Consider the following 27,145-nt stretch of genomic DNA (forward strand, 5'->3'; position numbering starts at 1 on the left):
CTGGGTAATGTTCTGAGTAATTTACTGAGAATTCAATGAGTAATTTACTAAGATTTTATTGAGTAATTTACCGTGAAATTATGAAAAATTTACTTCGAATTTTCTAAATACATCACTGAGGATTTATTAGGAATTTGCTGAGTAATTAATTGAGAATTTACTGAATAATTTACTGAGAATTTCTTGATAATTTAATTAGTAATTTACTGAGAATGTGCTAAGTAATTTACTAAAAATTTACTGGGAATTTATTTAGAATTTTCTAAGTAATTTACTTTATAATTTACCGAGAATTTTCTGGGAATTTACTGAGTAATTTACTGGGAATTTACTGAGTGATTTAGACAGAATTTACTTAGTAATTTACTTAGCAATTTACTGGGTAATGTTCTGAGTAATTTACTAAGAATTCAGTAAGTAATTTACTGGGATTTTATTGAGTAATTTACCGTGAAATTATGGAAAATTTACTTCGAATTTTCTAAATAATTACTGAGGAATTACTAGGAATTTACTGAGTAATTAATTAAGAATTTACTGAATAATTTATTGAGAATTTTTTGGGAATTTAATTGGTAATTTACTGAGAATTTCCTAAGTAATTTACTGAGAATTTACTGGGCATTTTTTGAGAATTTTCTAAGTAATTTACTTCATAATTTACTGAGAATTTTCTGAATAATTTAATGAGAATTTACTGAGTAATTTACCGAGTAATTTACTTGGAATTTACTAAGTGATTTACTTCGAATTTACTGATTAATTTATTTACCAATTTACTGGGTAATGTTCTGACTAATTTACTGAGAATTCAATGAGTAATTTACTCAGATTTTATTGAGTAATTTACCGTGAAATTATGAAAAATTTACTTCGAATTTTCTAAATAATATACTGAGGATTTACTAGGAATTTGCTGAGTAATTAATTGAGAATTTACTGAATAATTTATTGAGAATTTCTTGGGAATTTAATTAGTAATTTACTGGGAATTTATTGAGAATTTTCTAAGTAATTTACTTTATAATTTACTGAGAATTTTCTGGAAAATTTAATGAGTAATTTAATGAGAATTTACTGAGTAATTTACCGAGTAATTTACTAGAAATTTACTAAGTGATTTACTCAGAATTTACTGAGTAATTTACTTACCTATTTACTGGGTAATGTTCTGAGTTATTTACTGAGAATTCAATGAGCAATTTACTGAGATTTTATTGAGTAATTTACCGTGAAATTACGAAAAATTTACTACGAATTTTCTAAATAGTTTACTGTGGATTTAATAGGAATTTACTGAGTAATTAATTGAGAATTTTCTGAATAATTTACTAAGAATTTACTTCGAATATACTGAGTAATTTATTGAGAATTTACTGAGTAATTTACCGAGTAATTTACTCGGAATTTACTAAGTGATTTACTCAGAATTTACTAAGTAATTTACTTAGCAATTTACTGCGTAATGTTCGGAGTAATTTGCTGAGAATTCAATGAGTAATTTATGGAGATTTTATTGTGTAATTTACCGTTAAATTATGAAAAATTTACTTCGAATTTTCTAAATAATAACTGTGGATTTACTAGGAATTTACTCAGTAATTAATTGAGAATTTAATGAATAATTTATTGAGAATTTCTTGGCAATTTAATTAGTAATTTATTGAAAATTTACTAAATAATTTACTGAGAATTTACTGGGAATTTATTGAGAATTTTCTAAGTAATTTACTTGATAATTTACCGAGAATTTCCTGAGAATTTACTGAGTAATTTAACGAGAATTTACTTAGTAATTTACCGAGTAATTTACTGGGAATTTACTGAGTGATGTACTTCGAATTTACTGATTAATTTATTTACCAATTTACTGGGTAATGTTCTGAGTAATTTACTGAGAATTCAATGAGTAATTTACTGAGATTTTATTGAGTAATTTACTGTGAAATTATGAAAAATTTACTTCGAATTTTCTAAATAATAACTGAGGATTTACTAGGAATTTATTCAGTAATTAATTGAGAATTTAATGAATAATTTATTGAGAATTTCTTGGGAATTTAATTAGTAATTTACTTGATAATTTACCGAGAATTTTCTAAGAATTTACTGAGTAATTTAATGAGAATTTACTTAGTTATTTACCGAGTAATTTACTGGGAATTTTCTAATTGATTTACTTAGAAATTACTGAGTACTTTACTTAGCAATTTACTGGGTAATGTTTTGAGTAATTTACTGTGAATTCAACGAGCAATTTACTGAGATTTTATTGAGTAATTTATCGTGAAATTATGAAAAAATTTCTTCGAACTTTCTAAATACTTTACTGAGGATTTACTAGGAATTTGATGAGTAATTAATTGAGAATTTACTGAATAATTTACTGAGAATTTCTTGGAAATTTAATTAGTAATTTACTGAGAATTTTCTAAGCAATTTACTGAGAATTTACTGGGAATTTATTGAGAATTTTCTAAGTAATTTACTTTATAATTTCCCGAGAATTTTCTGAGTAATTTACTTAGCAAATTACTGGGTAATGTTCTGAGTAATTTACTGAGAATTCAGTGAGTAATTTATTGAGATTTTATTGAGTAATTTACCGTGAAATTATGAAAAATTTACTTCGAATTTTCTAAATAATTACTGAGTGATTTACTCAAAATTTACAGAGTGATTTACTTACCTATTTACTAGGTAATGTTCTGAGTAATTTACTGAGAATTTAATGAGTAATTTGCTGAGATTTTATTGAGTAATTTACCGTGAAATTACGAAAAATTTACTTCAAATTTTCTGAATAATTTATTGAGGATTTACTAGGAATTTACTGAGTAATTAATTGAGAAATTACTGAGTAATTTCATGAGAATTTACTGGGAATTTATTGAGAATTTTCTAACTAATTTACTTTATAATTCACTGAGTAATTTGCTGAGTAATTTACTGGGAATTTACAGAGTGATTTACTCAGAGTTCACTAAGTAATTTACTTAGCAATTTACTGGGTAATGTTCTGAGTATTTTGCTGAGAATTCAATGAGTAATTTACTGAGATTTTATTGAGTAATTTACCGTGAAATTATGAAAAATTACTTCAAATTTTCTAAATAATTGCTGAGGATTTACTAGGAATTTACTGAGTAATTAATTAAGAATTTACTGAATAATTTATTGAGAATTTCTTGGGAATTTAATTGGTAATTTACTGAGAATTTACTGGGAATTTATTGAGAATTTTCTAAGTAATTTACTTGATAATTTACCGAGAATTTTCTGAGAATATACTGAGTAATTTAATGAGAATTTACTTAGTAATTTACCGAGTAATTTACTGGGAATTTACTGAGTGATGTACTTCGAATTTACTGATTAATTTATTTTCCAATTTACTGGGTAATGTTCTGAGTAATTGACTGAGAATTCAATGAGTAATTTACTGAGATTTTATTGAGTAATTTACCGTGAAATTATGAAAAATTTACTTCGAATTTTCTAAATAATAACTGAGGATTTACTAGGAATTTATTCAGTAATTAATTGAGAATTTAATGAATAATTTATTGAGAATTTCTTGGGAATTTAATTAGTAATTTACTTGATAATTTACCGAGAATTTTCTAAGAATTTACTGAGTAATTTAATGAGAATTTACTTAGTTATTTACCGAGTAATTTACTGGGAATTTTCTGATTGATTTACTTAGAAATTACTGAGTACTTTACTTAGCAATTTACTGGGTAATGTTTTGAGTAATTTACTGTGAATTCAACGAGCAATTTACTGAGATTTTATTGTGTAATTTACCGTGAAATTATGAAAAATTTTCTTCGAACTTTCTAAATACTTTACTGAGGATTTACTAGGAATTTGATGAGTAATTAATTGAGAATTTACTGAATAATTTACTGAGAATTTCTTGGAAATTTAATTAGTAATTTATTGAGAATTTTCTAAGCAATTTACTGAGAATTTACTGGGAATTTATTGAGAATTTTCTAAGTAATTTACTTTATAATTTCCTGAGAATTTTCTGAGTAATTTACTTAGCAAATTACTGGGTAATGTTCTGAGTAATTTACTGAGAATTCAGTGAGTAATTTATTGAGATTTTATTGAGTAATTTACCGTGAAATTATGAAAAATTTACTTCGAATTTTCTAAATAATTACTGAGTGATTTACTCAAAATTTACAGAGTGATTTACTTACCTATTTACTGGGTAATGTTCTGAGTAATTTACTGAGAATTTAATGAGTAATTTGCTGAGATTTTATTGAGTAATTTACCGTGAAATTACGAAAAATTTACCTCAAATTTTCTGAATAATTTATTGAGGATTTACTAGGAATTTACTGAGTAATTAATTGAGAAATTACTGAGTAATTTCATGAGAATTTACTGGGAATTTATTGAGAATTTTCTAACTAATTTACTTTATAATTCACTGAGTAATTTGCTGAGTAATTTACTGGGAATTTACAGAGTGATTTACTCAGAGTTCACTAAGTAATTTACTTAGCAATTTACTGGGTAATGTTCTGAGTATTTTGCTGAGAATTCAATGAGTAATTTACTGAGATTTTATTGAGTAATTTACCGTGAAATTATGAAAAATTTACTTCAAATTTTCTAAATAATTGCTGAGGATTTACTAGGAATTTACTGAGTAATTAATTAAGAATTTACTGAATAATTTATTGAGAATTTCTTGGGAATTTAATTGGTAATTTACTGAGAATTTACTGGGAATTTATTGAGAATTTTCTAAGTAATTTACTTGATAATTTACCGAGAATTTTCTGAGAATATACTGAGTAATTTAATGAGAATTTACTTAGTAATTTACCGAGTAATTTACTGGGAATTTACTGAGTGATGTACTTCGAATTTACTGATTAATTTATTTTCCAATTTACTGGGTAATGTTCTGAGTAATTGACTGAGAATTCAATGAGTAATTTACTGAGATTTTATTGAGTAATTTACCGTGAAATTATGAAAAATTTACTTCGAATTTTCTAAATAATAACTGAGGATTTACTAGGAATTTATTCAGTAATTAATTGAGAATTTAATGAATAATTTATTGAGAATTTCTTGGGAATTTAATTAGTAATTTACTTGATAATTTACCGAGAATTTTCTAAGAATTTACTGAGTAATTTAATGAGAATTTACTTAGTTATTTACCGAGTAATTTACTGGGAATTTTCTGATTGATTTACTTAGAAATTACTGAGTACTTTACTTAGCAATTTACTGGGTAATGTTTTGAGTAATTTACTGTGAATTCAACAAGCAATTTACTGAGATTTTATTGTGTAATTTATCGTGAAATTATGAAAAATTTTCTTCGAACTTTCTAAATACTTTACTGAGGATTTACTAGGAATTTGATGAGTAATTAATTGAGAATTTACTGAATAATTTACTGAGAATTTCTTGGAAATTTAATTAGTAATTTACTGAGAATTTTCTAAGCAATTTACTGAGAATTTACTGGGAATTTATTGAGAATTTTCTAAGTAATTTACTTTATAATTTCCCGAGAATTTTCTGAGTAATTTACTTAGCAAATTACTGGGTAATGTTCTGAGTAATTTACTGAGAATTCAGTGAGTAATTTATTGAGATTTTATTGAGTAATTTACCGTGAAATTATGAAAAATTTACTTCGAATTTTCTAAATAATTACTGAGTGATTTACTCAAAATTTACAGAGTGATTTACTTACCTATTTACTGGGTAATGTTCTGAGTAATTTACTGAGAATTTAATGAGTAATTTGCTGAGATTTTATTGAGTAATTTACCGTGAAATTACGAAAAATTTACTTCAAATTTTCTGAATAATTTATTGAGGATTTACTAGGAATTTACTGAGTAATTAATTGAGAAATTACTGAGTAATTTCATGAGAATTTACTGGGAATTTATTGAGAATTTTCTAACTAATTTACTTTATAATTCACTGAGTGATTTGCTGAGTAATTTACTGGGAATTTACAGAGTGATTTACTCAGAGTTCACTAAGTAATTTACTTAGCAATTTACTGGGTAATGTTCTGAGTATTTTGCTGAGAATTCAATGAGTAATTTACTGAGATTTTATTGAGTAATTTACCGTGAAATTATGAAAAATTTACTTCAAATTTTCTAAATAATTGCTGAGGATTTACTAGGAATTTACTGAGTAATTAATTAAGAATTTACTGAATAATTTATTGAGAATTTCTTGGGAATTTAATTGGTAATTTACTGAGAATTTACTGGGAATTTATTGAGAATTTTCTAAGTAATTTACTTGATAATTTACCGAGAATTTTCTGAGAATATACTGAGTAATTTAATGAGAATTTACTTAGTAATTTACCGAGTAATTTACTGGGAATTTACTGAGTGATGTACTTCGAATTTACTGATTAATTTATTTTCCAATTTACTGGGTAATGTTCTGAGTAATTGACTGAGAATTCAATGAGTAATTTACTGAGATTTTATTGAGTAATTTACCGTGAAATTATGAAAAATTTACTTCGAATTTTCTAAATAATAACTGAGGATTTACTAGGAATTTATTCAGTAATTAATTGAGAATTTAATGAATAATTTATTGAGAATTTCTTGGGAATTTAATTAGTAATTTACTTGATAATTTACCGAGAATTTTCTAAGAATTTACTGAGTAATTTAATGAGAATTTACTTAGTTATTTACCGAGTAATTTACTGGGAATTTTCTGATTGATTTACTTAGAAATTACTGAGTACTTTACTTAGCAATTTACTGGGTAATGTTTTGAGTAATTTACTGTGAATTCAACGAGCAATTTACTGAGATTTTATTGTGTAATTTACCGTGAAATTATGAAAAATTTTCTTCGAACTTTCTAAATACTTTACTGAGGATTTACTAGGAATTTGATGAGTAATTAATTGAGAATTTACTGAATAATTTACTGAGAATTTCTTGGAAATTTAATTAGTAATTTACTGAGAATTTTCTAAGCAATTTACTGAGAATTTACTGGGAATTTATTGAGAATTTTCTAAGTAATTTACTTTATAATTTCCCGAGAATTTTCTGAGTAATTTACTTAGCAAATTACTGGGTAATGTTCTGAGTAATTTACTGAGAATTCAGTGAGTAATTTATTGAGATTTTATTGAGTAATTTACCGTGAAATTATGAAAAATTTACTTCGAATTTTCTAAATAATTACTGAGTGATTTACTCAAAATTTACAGAGTGATTTACTTACCTATTTACTGGGTAATGTTCTGAGTAATTTACTGAGAATTTAATGAGTAATTTGCTGAGATTTTATTGAGTAATTTACCGTGAAATTACGAAAAATTTACCTCAAATTTTCTGAATAATTTATTGAGGATTTACTAGGAATTTACTGAGTAATTAATTGAGAAATTACTGAGTAATTTCATGAGAATTTACTGGGAATTTATTGAGAATTTTCTAACTAATTTACTTTATAATTCACTGAGTAATTTGCTGAGTAATTTACTGGGAATTTACAGAGTGATTTACTCAGAGTTCACTAAGTAATTTACTTAGCAATTTACTGGGTAATGTTCTGAGTATTTTGCTGAGAATTCAATGAGTAATTTACTGAGATTTTATTGAGTAATTTACCGTGAAATTATGAAAAATTTACTTCAAATTTTCTAAATAATTGCTGAGGATTTACTAGGAATTTACTGAGTAATTAATTAAGAATTTACTGAATAATTTATTGAGAATTTCTTGGGAATTTAATTGGTAATTTACTGAGAATTTACTGGGAATTTATTGAGAATTTTCTAAGTAATTTACTTGATAATTTACCGAGAATTTTCTGAGAATATACTGAGTAATTTAATGAGAATTTACTTAGTAATTTACCGAGTAATTTACTGGGAATTTACTGAGTGATGTACTTCGAATTTACTGATTAATTTATTTTCCAATTTACTGGGTAATGTTCTGAGTAATTGACTGAGAATTCAATGAGTAATTTACTGAGATTTTATTGAGTAATTTACCGTGAAATTATGAAAAATTTACTTCGAATTTTCTAAATAATAACTGAGGATTTACTAGGAATTTATTCAGTAATTAATTGAGAATTTAATGAATAATTTATTGAGAATTTCTTGGGAATTTAATTAGTAATTTACTTGATAATTTACCGAGAATTTTCTAAGAATTTACTGAGTAATTTAATGAGAATTTACTTAGTTATTTACCGAGTAATTTACTGGGAATTTTCTGATTGATTTACTTAGAAATTACTGAGTACTTTACTTAGCAATTTACTGGGTAATGTTTTGAGTAATTTACTGTGAATTCAACGAGCAATTTACTGAGATTTTATTGTGTAATTTATCGTGAAATTATGAAAAATTTTCTTCGAACTTTCTAAATACTTTACTGAGGATTTACTAGGAATTTGATGAGTAATTAATTGAGAATTTACTGAATAATTTACTGAGAATTTCTTGGAAATTTAATTAGTAATTTACTGAGAATTTTCTAAGCAATTTACTGAGAATTTACTGGGAATTTATTGAGAATTTTCTAAGTAATTTACTTTATAATTTCCCGAGAATTTTCTGAGTAATTTACTTAGCAAATTACTGGGTAATGTTCTGAGTAATTTACTGAGAATTCAGTGAGTAATTTATTGAGATTTTATTGAGTAATTTACCGTGAAATTATGAAAAATTTACTTCGAATTTTCTAAATAATTACTGAGTGATTTACTCAAAATTTACAGAGTGATTTACTTACCTATTTACTGGGTAATGTTCTGAGTAATTTACTGAGAATTTAATGAGTAATTTGCTGAGATTTTATTGAGTAATTTACCGTGAAATTACGAAAAATTTACTTCAAATTTTCTGAATAATTTATTGAGGATTTACTAGGAATTTACTGAGTAATTAATTGAGAAATTACTGAGTAATTTCATGAGAATTTACTGGGAATTTATTGAGAATTTTCTAACTAATTTACTTTATAATTCACTGAGTGATTTGCTGAGTAATTTACTGGGAATTTACAGAGTGATTTACTCAGAGTTCACTAAGTAATTTACTTAGCAATTTACTGGGTAATGTTCTGAGTATTTTGCTGAGAATTCAATGAGTAATTTACTGAGATTTTATTGAGTAATTTACCGTGAAATTATGAAAAATTTACTTCAAATTTTCTAAATAATTGCTGAGGATTTACTAGGAATTTACTGAGTAATTAATTAAGAATTTACTGAATAATTTATTGAGAATTTCTTGGGAATTTAATTGGTAATTTACTGAGAATTTACTGGGAATTTATTGAGAATTTTCTAAGTAATTTACTTGATAATTTACCGAGAATTTTCTGAGAATATACTGAGTAATTTAATGAGAATTTACTTAGTAATTTACCGAGTAATTTACTGGGAATTTACTGAGTGATGTACTTCGAATTTACTGATTAATTTATTTTCCAATTTACTGGGTAATGTTCTGAGTAATTGACTGAGAATTCAATGAGTAATTTACTGAGATTTTATTGAGTAATTTACCGTGAAATTATGAAAAATTTACTTCGAATTTTCTAAATAATAACTGAGGATTTACTAGGAATTTATTCAGTAATTAATTGAGAATTTAATGAATAATTTATTGAGAATTTCTTGGGAATTTAATTAGTAATTTACTTGATAATTTACCGAGAATTTTCTAAGAATTTACTGAGTAATTTAATGAGAATTTACTTAGTTATTTACCGAGTAATTTACTGGGAATTTTCTGATTGATTTACTTAGAAATTACTGAGTACTTTACTTAGCAATTTACTGGGTAATGTTTTGAGTAATTTACTGTGAATTCAACGAGCAATTTACTGAGATTTTATTGTGTAATTTACCGTGAAATTATGAAAAATTTTCTTCGAACTTTCTAAATACTTTACTGAGGATTTACTAGGAATTTGATGAGTAATTAATTGAGAATTTACTGAATAATTTACTAAGAATTTCTTGGAAATTTAATTAGTAATTTACTGAGAATTTTCTAAGCAATTTACTGAGAATTTACTGGGAATTTATTGAGAATTTTCTAAGTAATTTACTTTATAATTTCCCGAGAATTTTCTGAGTAATTTACTTAGCAAATTACTGGGTAATGTTCTGAGTAATTTACTGAGAATTCAGTGAGTAATTTATTGAGATTTTATTGAGTAATTTACCGTGAAATTATGAAAAATTTACTTCGAATTTTCTAAATAATTACTGAGTGATTTACTCAAAATTTACAGAGTGATTTACTTACCTATTTACTGGGTAATGTTCTGAGTAATTTACTGAGAATTTAATGAGTAATTTGCTGAGATTTTATTGAGTAATTTACCGTGAAATTACGAAAAATTTACTTCAAATTTTCTAAATAATTTATTGAGGATTTACTAGGAATTTACTGAGTAATTAATTGAGAAATTACTGAGTAATTTCATGAGAATTTACTGGGAATTTATTGAGAATTTTCTAACTAATTTACTTTATAATTCACTGAGAATTTTCTGGGAATATACTGAGTAATTTTCTGAGTAATTTACTTAGCAATTTACTGGGTAATGTTCTGAGTATTTTGCTGAGAATTCAATGAGTAATTTACTGAGATTTTATTGAGTAATTTACCGTGAAATTATGAAAAATTTACTTCAAATTTTCTAAATAATTACTGAGGATTTACTAGGAATTTACTGAGTAATTAATTAAGAATTTACTGAATAATTTATTGAGAATTTCTTGGGAATTTAATTGGTAATTTACTGAGAATTTACTGGAAATTTATTGAGAATTTTCTAAGTAATTTACTTCATAATTTACTGAGAATTTTCCGAGTAATTTAATGAGAATTTACTAAGTAATTTACTGAGTAATTTACTGGGAATTTACTGAGTGATTTACTTCAAATTTATTGATTAATTTATTTACCAATTTACCAGGTAATGTTCTGTGTAATTTACTGAGAATTCAATGAGTAATTCACTCAGATTTTATTGAGTAATTTACCGTGAAATTAGGAAAAATTTACTTCGAATTTTCTAAATAATTTACTGAGGATTTACTAGGAATTTACTAAGTAATTAATTGAGAATTTAATGAATAATTTATAGAGAATTTCATGGGAAATAAATTAGTAATTTACTGAGAATTTACTCGGAATATATTGAGAATTTTCTAAGTAATTTACTTTATAATTTACTGAGAATTTTTTGGGAATTTACTAAGTAATTTAATGAGAATTTACTGAGTAATTTACTTACCTATTTACTGGGTAATGTTCTGAGAAATTTTTTGAGAATTCAATGAGTAATTTACTGAGATTTTATTGAGTAATTTACCAGTGAAATTACAAAAAATTCACTTCGAATTTTCTAAATAATTTACTGAGGATTTACTATGAATTTCCTGAGTAATTAATTGAGAATTTACTAAATAATTTACTGAAAATTTACTGGGAATTTATTGAGAATTTTCTAACTAATTTACTTTATAATTTACTGAGAATTTTCTAGGAATATACTGAGTAATTTAATGAGAATTTATTGAGTAATTTACCGAGTAATTTACTGGGAATTTACTGAGTGATTTACTCAGAATTTACTAAGTAATTTACCTTGCAATTTACTGGGTAATGTTCTGAGTAATTTGCGGAGAATTCAATGAGTAATTTACTGAGATTTTTTTGAGTAATTTACTGTGAAATTATGAAAAATTTACTTCGAATTTTCTAAAAAATTACTGGGGATTTACTAGGAATTTACTCAGTAATTAATTGAGAATTTATTGAATAATTTATTGAGAATTTCTTGCGAATTTAATTAGTAATTTACTGAGAATTTACTTAGTAATTTACTGAGAATTTTCTAGGAATTTATTGAGAATTTTCTCTGTAATTTACTTTATAATTTACTGAGAATTTTCTAGGAATTTACTGAGTAATTTAATAAGAATTTACTTCGTAATTTACAGAGTAATTTACTGGGAATTTACTAAGTGATTTACTTAGAATTTACTGAGTACTTTACTTTGCAATTTACTGGGTTATGTTCTGAGTAATTTACTGAGAATTCAATGAGTAATTTACTGAGATTGAATTCAATAATTTATCGTAAAATTATGAAAAATTTACTTCAAATTTTCTAAATACTTTACTGAGGATTTACTAGGAATTTGCTGAGTAGTTAATTGAGAATTTACTGAATAATTTACAGAGAATTTCTTGAGAATTTAATTAGTAAATTACTGAGAATTTGCTAAGTAATTTACGGAGAATTTACTGGGAATTTATTGAGAATTTTCTAAGTAATTTACTTTATAATTTATCGTGAATTTTCTGGGAATTTACTAAGTACTTTACTGGGAATCTACTGAGTGATTTACTCGGAATTTACTTAGTAATTTACTTAGAAATTTACTGGGTAATGTTCTGAGTAATTTATTGAGAATTCAGTGAGTAATTTACTGAGATTTTATTGAGTAATTTACCGTGAAATTATGGAAAATTTACTTCGAATTTTCTAAATAATTACTGAGGATTTACTAGGAATTTACTGAGTAATTCATTGAGAATTTACTGAATAATTTATTGAGAATTTCTTGGGAATTTAATTGGTAATTTACTGAGAATTTCCTAAGTAATTTACTGAGAATTTTTTGGAAATTTATTGAGAATTTTCTAAGTAATTTACTTCATAATTTACTGAGAATTTTCCGGGTAGTTTAATTAGAATTTCCTGAGTAATTTACCGAGTAATTTACTGGGAATTTACTGAGTGATTTACTTCGAATTTACTGATTAATTTATTTACCAATTTACTGGGTAATGTTCTGAGTAATTTATTGAGAATTCAATGAGTAATTTACTCAGATTTTATTGAGTAATTTACTGAAATTATGAAAAATTTACTTCGAATTTTCTAAATAATATACTAAGGATTTACTAGGAATTTACTGAGTAATTAATTGAGAATTTACTGAATAATTTATTGAGAATTTCTTGAGAATTTAATTAGTAATTTACTGAGAATTTACTAGAAATTTATTGAGAATTTTGTAAGTAATTTACTTTATAATTTACTGAGAATTTTCTGGGTAATTTAATGAGAATTTACTGAGTGATTTACTCAGAATTTACTGAGTAATTTACTTCCCTATTTACTGGGTAATGTTCTGAGTTATTTACTAACAATTCAATGAGTAATTTACTAAGATTTTATTGAGTAATTTACAGTGAAATTATGAAAAATTTACTACGAATTTTCTAAATAATTTACTGAGGATTTAATATGAATTTATTGAGTAATTAATTGAGAATTTACTGTGAATATACTGAGTAATTTAATGAGAATTTACTGGGAATATACTCAGTAATTTACTGAGATTTTATTAGGTAATTTACCATCAAATTATGAAAAATTTACTTTGAATTTTCTAAATAATTACTGAGGATTTACTAGGAATTGACTCAGTAATTAATTGAGAATTTACTGATTAATTTTTTCGAGAATTTCTTGGGAATTTAATTTGTAATTTACTGAGAATTTACTAAGTAATTTACTTAGAATTTTCTGGGAATTTATTGAGAATTTTCTAAGTAATTTACTTTATAATTTACTGAGAATTTTCCGGGAATTTACTGAGTAATTTAATAAGAATTTACTTAGTAATTTACCGAGTAATTTACTGGGAATTTACTAAGTGATTTACTTAGAATTTACTGAGTACTTTACTTAGCAATTACTGGGTAATGTTCTAAGTAATTTACTGAGAATTCAATGAGTAATTTACTGAGATTTTGTTGGGTAATTTACCGTGAAATTATGAAAAATTTACTTCGAATCTTCTAAATACTTTACTGAGTATTTACTAGGAATTTTCTGAGTTAGTAATTGAGAATTTATTGAATAATTTACTGAGAATTTCTTGGGAATTTAATTAGTAATTTACTGAGAATTTGCTAAGTAATTTACTAAGAAATTACTGGGAATTTATTGAGATTTTTCTAAGTAATTTACTTTATAATTTATCGAGAATTTTCGGTGAATTTACTGAGTAATTTACTGGGAATTTACTGAGTGATTTACTTGGAATTTACTTAGTAATTTACTTAGCAATTTACTGGGTAATGTTCTGAGTAATTTACTAAGAATTCAGTGAGTAATTTACTAAGATTTTATGGAGTAATTTACCGTGAAATTATGAAAAATTTACTTCGAATTTTCTAAATAATTACTGAGGATTTACTAGGAATTTGTTGAGTAATTAATTGAGAATTTATTGAATAATTTATTGGTTATTTCTTGGGTATTTAATTGGTAATTTACTGAGAATTTTCTAAGTAATTTACTGAGAATTTATTGAGAATTTTCTAAGAAATTTACTTCATAATTTATTGAGAATTTTTTGAGTAATTTAATGAGAATTTACTGAGTAATTTACCGACTAATTTACTGGGAATTTACTATGTGATTTACTTCGAATTTACTGATTAATTTATTTACCAATTTACTGGGTAATGTTCTGAGTAATTTACTGAGAATTCAATGAGTAATTTACTTAGATTTTATTGAGTAATTTACCATGAAATTAAGAAAAATTTACTTCGAATTTTCTAAATAATTTACTGAGGAATTACTAGGAATTTACTGAGTAATTAATTGAGAATTTATTGAATAGTTTATTAAGAATTTTTTGGGAATTTAATTAGTAATTTACTGAGAATTTACTAGGAATTTATTGATAATTTTCTTAATAATTTACTCAATAATTTAATGAGAATTTACTGAGTAATTTAATGAGAATTTACTGAGTAATTTACCGAGTAATTTACTGGGAATTTACTGTGTGATTTACTCAGAATTTACTAAGTAATTTACCTTGCAATTTACTGGGTAATGTTCTGAGTAATTTGCGGAGAATTCAATGAGTAATTTACTGAGATTTTTTTGAGTAATTTACTGTGAAATTATGAAAAATTTACTTCGAATTTTCTAAAAAATTACTGGGGATTTACTAGGAATTTACTCAGTAATTAATTGAGAATTTATTGAATAATTTATTGAGAATTTCTTGCGAATTTAATTAGTAATTTACTGAGAATTTACTTAGTAATTTACTGAGAATTTTCTAGGAATTTATTGAGAATTTTCTCTGTAATTTACTTTATAATTTACTGAGAATTTTCTAGGAATTTACTGAGTAATTTAATAAGAATTTACTTCGTAATTTACAGAGTAATTTACTGGGAATTTACTAAGTGATTTACTTAGAATTTACTGAGTACTTTACTTTGCAATTTACTGGGTTATGTTCTGAGTAATTTACTGAGAATTCAATGAGTAATTTACTGAGATTGAATTCAATAATTTATCGTAAAATTATGAAAAATTTACTTCAAATTTTCTAAATACTTTACTGAGGATTTACTAGGAATTTGCTGAGTAGTTAATTGAGAATTTACTGAATAATTTACAGAGAATTTCTTGAGAATTTAATTAGTAAATTACTGAGAATTTGCTAAGTAATTTACGGAGAATTTACTGGGAATTTATTGAGAATTTTCTAAGTAATTTACTTTATAATTTATCGTGAATTTTCTGGGAATTTACTAAGTACTTTACTGGGAATCTACTGAGTGATTTACTCGGAATTTACTTAGTAATTTACTTAGAAATTTACTGGGTAATGTTCTGAGTAATTTATTGAGAATTCAGTGAGTAATTTACTGAGATTTTATTGAGTAATTTACCGTGAAATTATGGAAAATTTACTTCGAATTTTCTAAATAATTACTGAGGATTTACTAGGAATTTACTGAGTAATTCATTGAGAATTTACTGAATAATTTATTGAGAATTTCTTGGGAATTTAATTGGTAATTTACTGAGAATTTCCTAAGTAATTTACTGAGAATTTTTTGGAAATTTATTGAGAATTTTCTAAGTAATTTACTTCATAATTTACTGAGAATTTTCCGGGTAGTTTAATTAGAATTTCCTGAGTAATTTACCGAGTAATTTACTGGGAATTTACTGAGTGATTTACTTCGAATTTACTGATTAATTTATTTACCAATTTACTGGGTAATGTTCTGAGTAATTTATTGAGAATTCAATGAGTAATTTACTCAGATTTTATTGAGTAATTTACTGAAATTATGAAAAATTTACTTCGAATTTTCTAAATAATATACTAAGGATTTACTAGGAATTTACTGAGTAATTAATTGAGAATTTACTGAATAATTTATTGAGAATTTCTTGAGAATTTAATTAGTAATTTACTGAGAATTTACTAGAAATTTATTGAGAATTTTGTAAGTAATTTACTTTATAATTTACTGAGAATTTTCTGGGTAATTTAATGAGAATTTACTGAGTGATTTACTCAGAATTTACTGAGTAATTTACTTCCCTATTTACTGGGTAATGTTCTGAGTTATTTACTAACAATTCAATGAGTAATTTACTAAGATTTTATTGAGTAATTTACAGTGAAATTATGAAAAATTTACTACGAATTTTCTAAATAATTTACTGAGGATTTAATATGAATTTATTGAGTAATTAATTGAGAATTTACTGTGAATATACTGAGTAATTTAATGAGAATTTACTGGGAATATACTCAGTAATTTACTGAGATTTTATTAGGTAATTTACCATCAAATTATGAAAAATTTACTTTGAATTTTCTAAATAATTACTGAGGATTTACTAGGAATTGACTCAGTAATTAATTGAGAATTTACTGAATAATTTTTTCGAGAATTTCTTGGGAATTTAATTTGTAATTTACTGAGAATTTACTAAGTAATTTACTTAGAATTTTCTGGGAATTTATTGAGAATTTTCTAAGTAATTTACTTTATAATTTACTGAGAATTTTCCGGGAATTTACTGAGTAATTTAATAAGAATTTACTTAGTAATTTACCGAGTAATTTACTGGGAATTTACTAAGTGATTTACTTAGAATTTACTGAGTACTTTACTTAGCAATTACTGGGTAATGTTCTAAGTAATTTACTGAGAATTCAATGAGTAATTTACTGAGATTTTGTTGGGTAATTTACCGTGAAATTATGAAAAATTTACTTCGAATCTTCTAAATACTTTACTGAGTATTTACTAGGAATTTTCTGAGTTAGTAATTGAGAATTTATTGAATAATTTACTGAGAATTTCTTGGGAATTTAATTAGTAATTTACTGAGAATTTGCTAAGTAATTTACTAAGAAATTACTGGGAATTTATTGAGATTTTTCTAAGTAATTTACTTTATAATTTATCGAGAATTTTCGGTGAATTTACTGAGTAATTTACTGGGAATTTACTGAGTGATTTACTTGGAATTTACTTAGTAATTTACTTAGCAATTTACTGGGTAATGTTCTGAGTAATTTACTAAGAATTCAGTGAGTAATTTACTAAGATTTTATGGAGTAATTTACCGTGAAATTATGAAAAATTTACTTCGAATTTTCTAAATAATTACTGAGGATTTACTAGGAATTTGTTGAGTAATTAATTGAGAATTTATTGAATAATTTATTGGTTATTTCTTGGGTATTTAATTGGTAATTTACTGAGAATTTTCTAAGTAATTTACTGAGAATTTATTGAGAATTTTCTAAGAAATTTACTTCATAATTTATTGAGAATTTTTTGAGTAATTTAATGAGAATATACTGAGTAATTTACCGACTAATTTACTGGGAATTTACTATGTGATTTACTTCGAATTTACTGATTAATTTATTTACCAATTTACTGGGTAATGTTCTGAGTAATTTACTGAGAATTCAATGAGTAATTTACTTAGATTTTATTGAGTAATTTACCATGAAATTAAGAAAAATTTACTTCGAATTTTCTAAATAATTTACTGAGGAATTACTAGGAATTTACTGAGTAATTAATTGAGAATTTATTGAATAGTTTATTAAGAATTTTTTGGGAATTTAATTAGTAATTTACTGAGAATTTACTAGGAATTTATTGATAATTTTCTTAATAATTTACTCAATAATTTAATGAGAATTTACTGAGTAATTTAATGAGAATTTACTGAGTAATTTACCGAGTAATTTACTGGGAATTTACTGTGTGATTTACTCAGAATTTACTGAGTAATTTAAAGAGAATTTACTGAGTAATTTATTGAGTAATTTACTGAGAATTCAATGAGTAATTTACTGAGATTTTATTGAGTAATTTACCGTGAAATTATGAAAAGTTTACTTCGAATTTTCTAAATAATTTACTGAATATTTACTAGGAATTTACTGAGTAATTAATTTAGAATTTACTGAATAATTCACTGAGAATTTACTAGAAATTTATTGAGAATTTTCTAACTAATTTACTTTATAATTTACAGAGAATTTTCTGGGAATATACTGAGTAATTTAATGAGAATTTACTGAGTAATTTACCGAGTAATTTACTGGGAATTTACTGAGTGATTTACTCAGAATTTACTAAGTAAATTTACTTAGCAATTTACTGGGTAATGTTCTGAGTAATTTGCGGAGAATTCAATGAGTAATTTACTGAGATTTTATTGAGTAATTTACCGTGAATGTCACGCCCCCAAACCGCCCCTAGTAGTTTGGTGCCGTGATGGCCAGTAATCCGAGATTACCGAAGGCCGACTTACAAGAATCACACACAATCAGAGTATAAATATGGGGCTTACAAGTGCGGAAGCAACATATATATATATATATACTGAATCTAAATAGTCCATGAGAGCCGTGCTTAAGTTCAATGAAATGACATACATTTGTACAAGTCTTACAACTTAGATACAATAAGGAAATGAGATACAAAATACATCCTGACCAAAAGGCTTCTCAAGCCGACATATACAAGTGCACATGAAATATAAGCTAAGAAGCATAATCTTCAAGATGGTACAAAATGCTAATCCAAAACACGTCGGCAATGCACCCAAAAACACATCGGCTACACGTCTAGGCCTCATTGCCTTCTTGCTCATCACCAACATATATATAGAGAGGGTGAGCTTGGATACTCAGTGAATGACATTAGAAATAAAGGTTTGGCATGATTGATATCCAAGATTCCTTTCAAAACAATACATAGCATACTTTACAATCAAGGGGAAAATCAAGTTCATTGCCGGCCTTTCAAGTTCTTTGGATGTTATTACATCTACTTAATACAAAGGGGTGATGACATATCAAGACAAGAGTGCAGTTGCATTATAGTCCCCTGCAGCTAAGGACTTTCAAGACAAGAGTGCAGTTGCATTATAGTCCCCTGCAGCTAAGGACTTTCAAGACAAGAGTGCAGTTGCATTATAGTCCCCTACAGCTAAGGACTTTCAAGGCAAGAGTGCAGTTGCATTATAGTCCCCTGCAGCTAAGGACTTTCAAGACAAGAGTGCAGTTGCATTATAGTCCCCTACAGCTAAGGACTTTCAAGGCAAGAGTGCAGTTGCATTATAGTCCCCTGCAGCTAAGGACTTTCAAGACAAGAGTGCAGTTGCATTATAGTCCCCTACAGCTAAGGACTTTCAAGACAAGAGTGCAGTTGCATTATAGTCCCCTGCAGCTAAGGACTTTCAAGGCAAGAGTGCAGTTGCATTATAGTCCCCTGCAGCTAAGGACTTTCAAGACATGTCATCAAAACAAGATAGTGCTTAATATACAAGTAGGGATAGTCATTCATGCTAGATCAAGTACTTTTTAAAACAAGGCAAAACGAGATTTATGAAAGCAAGTGTAACATAGCTTTATTAAAAATACCACTCACTTAGTTCTTCACACGTCGGGGTCGAGACAAGCCCAAGTCCTACAAACACATGGCAAAGCCTATTGAATGCACCTTCAAACAAGTCTCTTAAGTACACAAATGTTTTCGGAAAACATGCTGGGCACCGACCAGGTCTAGGCCGAGGTTCCACACCTTCTCGCCGAGGTGTGTTCCCAAGGGCCACATGCAAGGAAAAGAGGTAGGGAAACTCTGGGTTTCCCTCTGCTGATGCACATGAAGAGCATGAGTGTGAAAACATGAAAAATATGAATGGTCAATCACAATCTGGGATTTTCATGCTACGAGTTTGAAAACGTGGACCTGGGTACCCATAGTTGAAAATCATGCAAGAACAAACACAAGAACATGGGTCTAGGCAAAAGCTTTTGGATCAAACATGACTTTCTTGAAGAACACATGAATGTCATTTTCTCTTTCTAAAAACCGAATTTCAAGACGATGCATGGCTTACAAATCATATCCGATCATGCAATGCAATAACATGAACATAAAGAACATCATGAGCAGATCAAGAATCTAACCTTAGAACACGAATCTAGCGGTTTGATCCCAAGGAATCAAGCTTGAAGACTTACTTTCTCACTCTAGAACTCCTTCTTCCTCCTAGAGTTTCTCTCTCTACAGGGCAAGGTTATGATACCAAATGATAGTTTTTTCTTTACCCGGTTCTGGGGTTAACCCTCTGCTGAGACACGTGGCGGCGACTGGTTGGGTTTTCCCTGAAAAGGTGGCTGACAGACCAGACAAAGCATGGTGGAAGGGTGTTCAACAAGTAAAGCGGTATGGGCTCTCTGACGAGGCAATGACATCGGCTAATAACAAGGCGTACCTAACAAGCTACACGGAATGGCACTCCGGCAAGGGGTGACATCGGCTAACAAAAGGACTTCGGCAACTAAGGTGACAATGACCTCGGCTAGGAAGGACAACACTTGACTAAGCTGTGCCACATCTTGGCCTAGATGCGCCACACCTCGGTCTAGGTCATACCACTCCAGGACGAGATCACTTGGGTGCAAGGTAACATCTCGGCTAATGTGTCAAGGCAAGGATGGAGGTCGACAAGGGGTTCCAAGATACTTCTAGACTGAGGATGACCTCGGCTTGGAATGATCTAGGCATAACGTAACCTAGGCTTGGAATAATATCGGCTAACATAACTCAGGCAAGGCGTGACCTAAGTTTCACATCAAGGAAGGAACAAGACAAGCACACAACACTTAGACAAATCACAAGGCTTCAAAACAAGGCATGGATCTCACTCGCTTAAGCGAAACAAGTCACAAACATACACATGCAAGCTCAACAAGCTATAATCATACAGATGCTCATGAACATGACGAAGACATAAAATGTGGGTTCTTACAGTCTACCCTCCTTAAAGAAGTTTGGTCCCCAAACTTAAGTTACCTTATCCTACGAATAACTCCGGGTAACGGATTTTCATCTCCTCTTCCTTTTCCCATGTGGCCTCCTCGCCATAATGTTTCTCCCATTCGATTTTCACTATTGATATCGACTTGTTTCTCAACTGTCTCACTTGTCTGTCGATAATTCTCATCGGCTTCTCTTCGTAGCCCAGGTCTTCATTAACTACAACCCCGGAGTAATCTATTACATGCAGTGGGTCTCGGATATATTTTCTCAGCATTGAAACATGAAACACGCTGTGGACTTGGCTCAAATCTGGCGGCAAAGCGAGTCTGTAAGCAACGGTGTTAACTTTCTCAAGAATTTCAAACGGCCCAATATATCGGGGTGCAAGTTTACCCTTCTTCCCAAATCTCGAAACTCCTGTCATCGGCGAGACCTTAAAAAATACATGATCCCCAATTTCAAATTCTAACTCCCTCCTTCTTTGGTCGGCATAACACTTCTGTCGACTCTGTGCGGTTTTAATCCTCTGCTGAATGAGTTTGATCTTTTCAGTTGTCACCTGAATCAATTCGGGGCCAATTAGGGCTTTGTCTCCTACTTCAGTCCAACATATCGGCGATCTGCACTCCCTTCCATACAAAGCTTCATACGGCGCCATGCCTATGCTGGCTTGATAACTGTTGTTGTACGCGAACTCTACTAATGGCAAATGCGATTCCCAACTTCCCTGGAAGTCCAACACGCACAGTATGAGCATGTCTTCGAGTGTCTGGATCGTTCTTTCCGTCTGCCCATCGGTCTGGGGGTGAAAGGCTGTGCTAAATCTCAATTCAGTTCCCAAGGCTCCTTGTAGACTCTGCCAAAACCTAGAAACGAACTTCGGATCTCGGTCTGACACAATGGACATCGGCACACCATGAAGCCTAATGATCTCATTCATGTACAATTCGGCAAGTCGGTCGGCATTGAATGTAGTCTTGACAGGCAAGAAGTGAGCTGACTTAGTAAACCTGTCGACTATAACCCAAATGGAATCCATACCTCTTTGCGTCCTCGGCAAACCTACTATGAAATCCATGGAGATGTGCTCCCATTTCCACTCAGGAATTGACAAGGGTTGAAGTAGTCCTGCCGGTCTCTGGTGTTCTACCTTCACTTGCTGGCAACACAGACACTGAAATACAAACTCCGATATTTCCCTTTTCATGTTTGGCCACCAAAAGGTCCGCTTTACGTTTTGATACATCTTGGTGCTCCCTGGATGAATGGCAAACTTGGAACTATGGGCCTCTCGCAAAATCTTCCTTTTCAACTCTGGTACGTCGCCCACGCACAATCTCCCTTCAAACTTAAGCACTTGATTTTCCATGGTGTATCCCGGCCTCGGCTTGGTGACGAATTTCGGACACATTAGTCGGCCTCGGCCAATTTACTACGGCTTCAACTTTGCTAGGATCCACTGAAATACCCTCTTCATTAATCATATGTCCCAAAAATGAGATGGTAGAAAGCCGAAACTCGCACTTGTTAAATTTAGCATACAATTTCCGTTTTCTCAAAATCTGTAAGGCAAGTCTCAAATGGTTTTCATGTTCGATATCACTCTTGGAATAGATCAATATATCATCAATGAAAACAACTACAAATTCATCTAAGTATGGTTTGAAGACTCAGTTCATTAGATCCATAAATGCAGCAGGGGCATTGGTCATTCCAAAAGGCATTACTAAAAACTCGTAGTGGCCATATCTTGTCCGAAAAGCAGTCTTCTCAACATCTTCGGCTTTAACTTTAAGCTGATGGTAACCAGACCGAAGGTCGATCTTAGAAAAGACTCGTGCTCCTTGTAACTGATCAAGCAAATCGTCAATTCTAGGTAACGGGTATTTGTTCTTAATGGTGACTTTATTAAGTTCTCTATAGTCAATACAAAGACGGAGTGTGCCATCCTTCTTTTTAACAAATAAAACAGGTGCTCCCCATGGTGAAGTGCTCGGTCTAATGAATTCCTTATCTAACAAGTCTTGCAGTTGCAGTTTCAATTCTCTAAGTTCAGCTGGGGCCATCCTATAAGGTGTTTTGGAGATCGGCTGTGTTCCCGACATGATGTCAACAGTAAACTCTATTTCTCTATCGGTTAAGTGGCCAGGCAATTCGTCCGGAAAGACGTCGGGGAAATCATTAACGACTGGGATGTCGGCTAAACTAACATTTTCATTCTGATTGCTCAGTATACTACATAAGTAGCCTCGACACCCTTTCTGAATTAATTTACAGGCCTTAATGGACGAAATCAAGTACGGTGGGGGCACTATCCCTTTACCCTGGAAAATAACCTCGGCTAGGTGTGGGGGTCTCAGTGTAACACTTTTCGAAACACAATTAATAGATGCATCGTTTGCAACTAACCAGTCCATTCCCAGTATGATATCAAAATGAGCTAGGTCTAGGGGCATTAGATCTACTAGCAATTCAACATTCCCAATCACAACAACACATGCCCTGTAAATGGATGCAACAAACATGGATCTCCCAGATGGAGTAGATACAGACAACACATAATCAAGGGGCTCTAGTTCTCTATTAATTTTCTCGGCAAACTTAGTAGATATAAACGAATGAGTAGAACCCGAATCAATCAACACATAAGCATCTTGGGAGCAAATTAGAAGTATACCTGACACTACTGCCTCAGCATTCTGAGTATCTCCTGGTACCAACGCAAACACTCTGCCCTGTCTCATCTGTCCTTTCCCAGCATTTCCCTTCTGAACGGAACCCGAGGTATTCTCACCTTTCTTGTTGTTATCAGTCTTTGTCTTGGGGCAATCCCTCACATAATGGCCCATCTCGCCACATTCATAACAGGCTCCAGATGTTCGTCGGCAGATCCCGAAATGCTGTTTCCCGCAATCTGAACACATCGGTTTAGCACTCCCTTCCTGTCTTGGGTTACTAGTACTGCCCATGTTCGTTCTCTTCTTGGTACCCAGCTGTCCTCGGCGATTGTCATAGTTCTGCCTCTTTCGCTGGTTTTCTCCCGAGCTCTGGTATCGGTTCAAATTAGCTTCGGCCTGAATGGCTTTGTCCAATACTTCGGCATAAGTCGGCATATCGAGCAAGTTGACCCGGTCTTGAATCGGTCCACGAAGCCCACACTCGAACTTCCTGGCCTTCATATATTCATCGTCGGTCATGTGAGGTACAAACCTTACCAACTCAGTAAAAGCGCGGTCATATTCCGCCACTGTTCTGTTACCTTGCGTCAGAGTATGAAATTCGGTTGCTTTGCGGTTTCGAACACTTAGGGGAAAATGTTTCTTGTAGAACAGCTCTAAGAATCGGGTCCAGGTCAAATCTGGATTGCTCCCTCTAACCATCATCCACCACCTGCGGGCGTCATCGTCTAATGTGAATACTGCCAACGTCACTTTCTGTGCGTCGGTGCTAGGGAAGATCTCAAATAACTTTTCCATCTCCAAAACCCATGCCTCAGCCTTCATCGGCTCTATTCCCCCAGAGAATCTCGGTGGCCTCATCTTCTTGAACTCCCTGATCAAAGCTATCGTGCCATCCCCATATAAGGCAGGCTGCGGGGGAACTTGCGGCACTGGCGGAGGTGGAACTACATTTCGGCCATTGGTCTGCTCGGCCTGAGTCGACGTAGCACTAGCGAACTGCTGCCTGGTTTGCCTCAACTCGCGGGCCAAACCCTCAACTACTCTTTCCAATCTGTCCATTCTGTCTTCGGGCTGATCTCGGCCAAGCGGTGGTCTACCTCTCCTCATGACGCTATGAGTATGCAAAGTATGACTTTAAAACAATTAAGCACATAACCACATAGGCAAATAGCAAATAAGTATATCAAAACAATGCACACTTCACTCAAGCAACAAATACCATGATGCAACCCTAACATCTTTCTAAGGAAAACCCTATGCTCTTCAGGACTCAAAGTGTGTGAATAGCGTATACCGAGGAACTTGTGCTCTGATACCATTCTGTCACGACCCCAAACCGCCCCTAGTAGTTTGGTGCCGTGATGGCCAGTAATCCGTAATTACCGAAGGCCAACTTTTCAAACTTAACACAATCAGAGTATGGATATGGGGCTCACAAATGTGGAAGCGATAAATCAAATACAAGTGGTCCATAAGAGCAGTGCATGGATCAAAGAAATGCCAAACATTCCAATTAACTTTACAACTTAAATACAACAAGGCAAAAACACATGTTACATCTTGATCAAAAGGCTTCTCGAGCCGACATATACAAAATACAGCTAATACAAGTCAAGAAGCATGATTTTCAAGATTTGCCGACATGCAAGGCAGGGCATCGCCGACGTAAATACAAAAGTAAGCCGACGTAAGTACGAATCCAAAACAAGCATCCAAAACGATCTAGGCGTCGCCGCCGTCCTGTTCAACACCTACGTATATATAGAGGGGTGAGTACAAAACTCAGTGAATGGTACCAGTAATAAAGGTTTTACATGAATATAGCCGAGGTCCTTCAAAACAAACTCATCAACAATAGCAAGACGAGGGATGAACCGTATTCATCGATCAAATATTTCAAGTATTCAAAGATGTTTACTGACATAGGCAAAGCAAGAGATGAACCGTATTCATCATTCAAGTATCATAACATCGGCGAAGCAAGGGATGAACCGTATTCATCATTCAAGTATCATAACATCGGCGAAGCAAGGGATGAACCGTATTCATCATTCAAGTATCATAACATCGGCGAAGCAAGGGATGAACCGTATTCATCATTCAAGTACTGTACGATCCGTAATTCGTTTGGTCAAAAGTATTGCGAAAGTTTAGAGTCCTCCAATACAAGGGACTTGTGTTACTTAGGCCCGTAGCCCGATTTAACAAGGACCGTATCCTTTTCAAAGATGGCATCAACAAGGAGTCTACTTGACATATCAAAACAAGAGCTATTTATTCATGCTAACAAAATACTTTTGTCAAAACAAGGCAAGCAAGATTTATCCAAAACCAGTTTAACATAGCTTTATCAATAATACCACTCACCTAGTCCTTCAGGTGTAGACTCAAGCAAATATCGAGGACCTACAATCACATGGCAAGTCACATTCTCAAAGCAAGCTCTATATACGTGCAAATGATCTCGGCACTCTTGCCAGATCCAAGTCAAATATAAAGCAAAACAAGCTGGGAGCTTAATCACTGCTCCCGTTCATGAAAACACACTGGGTACCGTTTAGGACTAAGCCGAGGTCCCGTTAAACATGGTCAGGAAAAACCTGGGTTTTCCTTTGAAGAATATGAAGAACATGATCATTTGAAAGATGGATGCAAGTTCACTACTTGTTATAAAATCTAAGTTTTCATGTCAAGAGTTCAAAAATATGGACCTGGGTACCCACTCAAGAAAATCATGCAAGAACAAACACAAAACATGGTTTCTGTTCAAATTTTCGGATCAAAACGAGATTTCCTTCCAGAACACGTGAAAACCATTTTCTCTTTCCAAAACCAACTTCAAAACAATGCATGACATGCAACACAAATCCGATCATGCAATGCAGCTAGATAATCCATAACAACATTCAAAGTAGATCAAGAATCTAACCTCAAAACTCGAATCTAACGGTTCAAACCACGAAGATCAAGCTTGGAAAACTACTCTCACTCAAGAACTCTTCTTCCCCCTCTCTAGAGCTTCTCTCTCTAAAGCAAAGATTTGAGACAAAATGATTGTTTCTAAGTCTGCCGGCTGTCTTAACAATTAGCTCGGACACGTGGCGTTATCGGGTTGGTTCAGCTCCAAAAAGGTGATTGATAGACAAGACAAGTCTCTGACAAAGTGTAAGCAGCAAGCTCGGGTAAGGCACATCGGCAACAAGATGACATCGGCTCAAATCAAGGATCCAGC

This window comes from Camellia sinensis, chromosome 4 (genome assembly GCF_055761805.1).
Source record: "Camellia sinensis isolate YWXY chromosome 4, ASM5576180v1, whole genome shotgun sequence".
Taxonomy (NCBI): Eukaryota; Viridiplantae; Streptophyta; class Magnoliopsida; order Ericales; family Theaceae; genus Camellia; species Camellia sinensis.